The sequence below is a fragment of the Sinocyclocheilus grahami genome, unplaced genomic scaffold (genome assembly GCF_001515645.1).
Source record: "Sinocyclocheilus grahami isolate Dianchi unplaced genomic scaffold, SAMN03320097.WGS_v1.1 scaffold120.1, whole genome shotgun sequence".
NCBI lineage: Eukaryota > Metazoa > Chordata > Actinopteri > Cypriniformes > Cyprinidae > Sinocyclocheilus > Sinocyclocheilus grahami.
This window is the reverse complement of record NW_015505299.1, coordinates 1,487,358-1,493,864: the sequence shown is the minus strand read 5'-3', so window position 1 is coordinate 1,493,864 and position 6,507 is coordinate 1,487,358.

Here is a 6,507-nt window from a genome sequence, read left to right as displayed (position 1 = left end):
TTAAAACTACATTTAAAGCAGTTATCTATCTGTATGAATTAATTGCTGTGAAAGTAATCGGTGGATTATTCTGAAGATTACTGGAGTAATCGGATAATTCTTTAGTAACCTAAGTGAACAATATACTTTAAAATGACTTCAAATACATAGATTTAAACTTTTACTCTGGAGTTGCCATGAACAGTTAGCATATTTAGAGAGATGATGATGTATTCTCCTGTGTTGGCATAGGTTTATAAATGATTTAACTTATAAATCTGATAGAATGGTGCACACTGTTCCCAGATGAACGTTATAAGCATCACAGCATATGCAGAGATGGTTGCTTGTGCAGAGCAGCATTTACTGTGAACGGAGCCGTAACCCACACGCATATAAATAAAGCGCATATTAAACATATATCCGCATATATTCACTTTCATTGAATAGCAACCTTCGTGAATTCACAAAAGCATTATGCTTTATTATAATTTTTAAATGGTTTTAATATTTTGTGCCGCCTTAGAAAACGGTCTAATAACCGCCACTTCAAATAAATAAATGCGCCTCTTCCGGTATTTGCCGGTTAATCGACACGGGCAAAATGCAATCAAGGATTTTAGATTTTTTTTTATAATTGAATACTTGAATTTAATCAAGGAATCGTGACAACCCTAATAATCTATATACCATTCAAAAGTTTGGGATCAGTAAGATTTTTTAAGTATAATGTATTTTAAATATATTAAAGGGGTCATATGATGTTGCTAAAAATAATATTATTTTGTGTATTTGGTGTAATGAAATGCGGTTTAAGGTAAAAAAAAAACATTATTTTCCACATACTGTACATTATTGTTTCTCCTCTATGCCCCGCCTTTCTGAAACGTGTCGATTTTTACAAAGCTCATCGGTCTGAAAAGCGAGGTGTGCTGTGATTGGCCAGCTATCCAGTGCGTTGTGATTGGCCGAATACCTCAAGCGTGTGACGGAAATGTTACGCCCCTCACCATACTGTGATGCCCTGTCAGGCCGGAGCGACGAGACAAAAACATGAAAACCCATTACAAACGAGGCATTTGTTGCATCCAGTGGGGACATAATTACAGATTATAATGACTTATACTGTCTTTTTTACACATTGCGTTGCATCACGCCGCGTAAGCATTAAAACTATCTCTGCATTTGTGATCGGAGAAATGACAAACAACAAGCGCTACCCTGTCTCGCGACCAAAACACTATCTGTGTGAACCCAGCATTCTAATAGTTGTAGTAGTAGCGGGTTTGTGTATGGTCCGACAAATACAAATGAATGGGGCCGCATATGTTTTTTGTTTACTTTGTGCTACGTCATCGCCCCCTCATCAGTGCTGCGCTGGGTCCAAATAAACTGGGTACTGAGCTCATCTTTCAAGAGCAAGCGTTTTGTGAATCCTGCATTGAACTCCCCGAGATTCGAGAAGCAGTAGTCAGTAACACAAAAGATTGGGGTTGTAATGGTACAGTGGAAAAAATGAATTTTAACCACTGGTTCTTTGCAACCTCATCTTTCGGAAGTGGAAATAAAATGGAGCATCTTCTTGGCATGATGTTTACCACACGAACAAGCTAAAGTGTTTGAGGGCGGGTCAAGTTGTTCATGGCCGGCCAGCATAGAACATAGATGGGCATTATGCAAATGTGTTAATCAGTGATGTGTAGCCGTCACGGAAGTGGGGTTCGAATTACTGATGACTCGTTTAAGCTGTTCAGAGTCATTTCTTTCTTTTGAAAGATGATAACTTTATTTGTTATGCACTTTTGGCTTTACAACTTTGCAGATCGTTTACATTCACATACAGCAACATTACACACTGCATTTTTTTTTTTTTCGAAAAATTGACCCTTATGACTGGTTTTGTGGTCCACGGTCACATATTGTTGCATTTTTGTTTTGTAATATATTGTTAAACCCCTACAAATTACTCTTATGAATTATAAAAAAAAAAAAAAAAAAAAAACCTTAACAAATCACTTTCAGACTTACGAGTTACTGACTGGCTCATGTCATTGAAATTGATTTCTACTATTTTTTTCCATTTTGAAGTTCACCCAAAAATCCTGTCATTATTTACTCTCCCTCGTGTCATTCCAAACCTGTATGTCTTTCTTTTTTCTCTGGAACATAAAAGAAGATATTTTGAGAAATTCTCCATGCAATAATCACCAAAATTGTCTGGTTACCAACATTCTTCAAAATATCTTCTTTTGTTTTCCACTGAAGAAAGAAACTGAAACCGGTTTGGAACGACATGAGTGTGAGTAAACGATGATATGTTGATGGGTCTCTTTAACCAGAGTTTTTGTCCTAACCAGATGCGACAGGGAACTGTATTTTTGGAATGGTTTCTTTCTGCGATGTCTCAGCTGATAGTTCAGGTACTGACTGCGTTTTGTATTATATTAAAATGGTTTAATTTATATTATTTTGATTATGTACTGCAGTGCAAGCAAGCATTGTGCTTAAAGAGAGAGAACGAACAACTGGCTGATTTTTCAATGATTTCCTCCTGTCTTTGACTTACATTTTTACACAAACATGTTTTTTTCCTATCTAGACAGGCAGTCCAGCAGAGTAAAGGTGTTAAAGGTACTTCAGAAAAGCAATGAGAAATGCTTAAGAAGTCAAAAACAGGTTGCAGATATGAGTCAAGAGGGCTACGGCGGACTCAGATCAAACTCAAATCCCTTCTACACAAACCCACAGGAAAGTGCAGATTCTGTAAGGGCCAGACCATTACCCATAATTCTGAGTGTCCACACTGACCTGAGGTCCCATCCTTGCTGGAGAATGTGGAGCAGGTTGACTTTGTGTTGTGAGTGCTCCGTCTCTCCCTCCACCCATCCTCATTCTCACTCATGTGAGGGGATTGAGATGCTTTGAGACCTACAAACACACAGCTATGTTCAAATATTACACCAGAATCAGCAACAGCCCTATCCAAAAACATCAATAAGGAGAGTCTAATCCTGGAAATGTATGGGAATGGTCACTGTAATTACAGCACCAGGTACATTCTCGTATGCTTACTTTTGATCAATTTAATGCATCCTAATAAAATAATAGCATTATTTTTTGTTTTGTTTTACTTACTTCTGAACTTCTGAATGGTAGTGTATCACTGTTTCAAAACATTGTTTTAAACATTGATAATAATCAGAAACGTGACACTGAAGACTGAAAATTCCGCATTGCATCAAAGTAATAAATTACATTTTAAAATATATTTACATAGATTTTAAATTTCAATAATAATTCACGATATTTAGCTGTATTTTTGATCATATAAATGCAGCCTTGTTGAGCAAAAGAGACTTATTTTGATAATAATAAAAAGTATTTATTCCAAACTTTTGAATGATTTCAAAAGCTTACCTTTGTCTCAAACCCAGACTTTCAATAATAAGAAAAATTAATTTTAAAGCTAAAATAATATAAATAAATAGTAAATTAACTACTTGAATGATTTATATCAATTTTCACTCAAACTAGTTATGGAATCACAAGAGCAAAATGTAAAATTTTATAAAAAAAAAAAAAAAAGACATTAGTGTCAGAGTTTAAGATTCATATTTTATTAAACCTAATTTCTGAGCTGTAATTTGTCAAATTATGCGAAACGTGAGAAAATATGATTTAATTGTGATTATTATAAAATAAAATGCTAGCTATAAAACTGGACAAAGGTGTATTTTGTAAAAAAAAAAAAAAAAAAAACGGTATGACCTCTCCTGTGATCGATGTATATTAAATGCTGTTGTAAACAATTAAATAAAATTCCAACTTATTAAACTGCTTTATGCAATCTGGCAACTATTCACACGCGCTCTCTCTGTGATCTGAAACACAGACATACAGTACTGTACAATCTGGAGTTTGAGGTCTTCTGCTTCAATGAAAGTGTTATTCAGCAGTCTGTGTTCTGTCAGGGATCTCCACTGTATTGTTTGCTGATCGTAACGTTACTTAAGCAACCTCTGTGCAGCAATAAGTCTTGTTGCCGTTGTTTTAAAAGAGAAACTTTAATGCAATCTGGAATTATTGGAATTACTATTAGGAATGTCTCTGTTATAATATTTGAGAGTAGGTTTTTGTTACAGCAGTTTTCATAACGTAGACAGTGCGAGTGTATTTCTGAAGTCTTTGGTGTTTATTTAGCCTCTAACTGATATCCAGTTATAAATCTGTACACTAGATGAGGTGAAATAAACCATGCATACGAGTCGATATTCTATTGATTTCTGCTTACTGGCGAAAGAGCAACTTCTGATGAAATGTACAAATACATTTCCCATTGCTATTAAAATTGAGCAAAATAATATATTTCTTTCATAATTTTAACCATTATACAGTAAGATGAAAATATGAAAACTAAAACTAAAACAGGACAAGTTGACTAAATATGATAAAAACTAAAAGTTACATTTGACACAGGACTAAATTAAAAATAGCTGACAAAATGAACACTACTCTCACCTCAGGTACAAATGACAGAGATCTCAATCAGTACATGAGCGACAGGCGTCCTGTAACTCAAACGTCATGTAGAAAACTAATTCCCTGCACACATATCATGCAAACGCACCAGCTCGTCTTCTTCCGGCGGAGGCTCGTCCGGGTTTGCGTCTCTGCTTGCACGTCTCCAGGCCAAGAAGCTTCCTTTCATATTGGACCACATGGTGCGTGTAGAAGGTTCCCACGACCAGAGATATATCATCACTCACCCTGTTCCTGTGGAATAAAACACAGCAAAACTGATGTTATAACCGTTTGTGTGCTTGTTCGCATTCAGAGGTTGAAATTTCAGGCACTAACCTTGATCGGGCGATCACAGATCTGAGAAACAAAGAGCAACAGATAATTTTAAAGAAATGTAAGTCTGGGAAAGCCATTCTGAAATATTATAGAGAAAAGCTTGCATAAACTTGGCCATATTGGAGTTTAAAGGTACAGTTGTCCCCAAAAATGAAAATGAGCCATCCAAGATTAGGATGAGTTTGTTTCTTCATCAGGTTTGGAGAAATGCAGCATTGCATCAGTGTCTCAGCAATGGATCCTCTGCAGTGAATGGGTACCGTCAGAATGAGAGTCCAAACAGCTGATAAAAACATCACAATAATCCACACCACTCCAGTCCATAAATTAATGTCTTCAGAAGACAAAAGCTGCATGTTTGTAAGAAACAAATCCATCATCGAGATGTTTTTAATCACTGCTTCTGACCAAAATAATCCATAATAACGCTTCCTCCAGTGAAAAAGTGCATCTGCTGTTGTCTCTCATATCAAAATCCAGCCACATACAGTATGTGTTTAGAGCTGTTTAAACACTGCTTGATCTGTGCAGATTTCTCTCCTGATTCAGACCACAACACTTTTTCACTGGAGGAAGTGTTATTATGGATTATTTTGGCCAGAAACAATGATTAAAAACGACTTAATGCTGGATTTGTTTCAGCTTTTGTCTTCTCCAGATGTTAACTGATGGACTGGAGTGCTGTGGATTACTGTGATGTTTTTATCAGCTGTTTGGACTCTCATTCTGACGGCACCCATTCACTGCAGAGCATCCATTGCTGAGACACTGATGTAATGCTACATTTCTACAAACCTGATGAAGACACAAACTCATCCTAATCTCGGATGGCCTGAGAGTGAGTGATTTTTCAGCTCACTTGTGGGTTAACTGTTCCTTTAAGGGCTCCTCTAAGACAAATAGACATTATATCAGAGCATATAAGCCTTTGTATGACATACTCGCACTAAATATCAACAAAAAGCCCTCAAGCTGAAGATTCCTTAAAAAGATGAAGATCTTTCCAATCACGGTGGAAAGACTTACCTTCCATGGAAAAGTTTATTTTCGCCAGCATGGCGTTCATAGATGTCTTGTATTCCAGATAACCACTGAAACAAAATACAGAGAGAGAGAAAAATAATTACAGACAGATTAATTATATAACAAGTCCTAACAAATTCTGCGGTAAACAATCAGTCCTGTTGGTTTCAGCGGTGACTCTTATGCAAACGAGCAGATACAAGCTGAATGAGAACATGATGTTTCTTGCACTTTTCAATTGTGTAAAAACAGTGCACTGCCGAAATGAGAAAATAATGTGTGTTAGCTTTCCTCAACAACTGCCCTGCATGTTTATGACAAAACACACGTAACGATGGGTTAGATGCTTTACGGTGTTTGGTCGACTGTTCGGCCAGTTGGCTCTCCACAAGAGCGCATCGGTCACGCTTGAGCAATATTACTACGCTCTGCCTTCAAGCAGCTAGAATTAGAATAACTGGGATGCGCTTGTAGTAGAGGAGAGACGCAAACACAGGATTACTCCGTCAACAGAACCTTAAAGGATTACAAGATGCTGTGTAGTCGGAGTTGTGAAAAAAACTGTCCTAACACCGAATCTACATCAGACGATTAGTGTTGTTACATTGCGTTGCGATCCATTTGTCTTTCATGTCAGAAGTGGGGTGA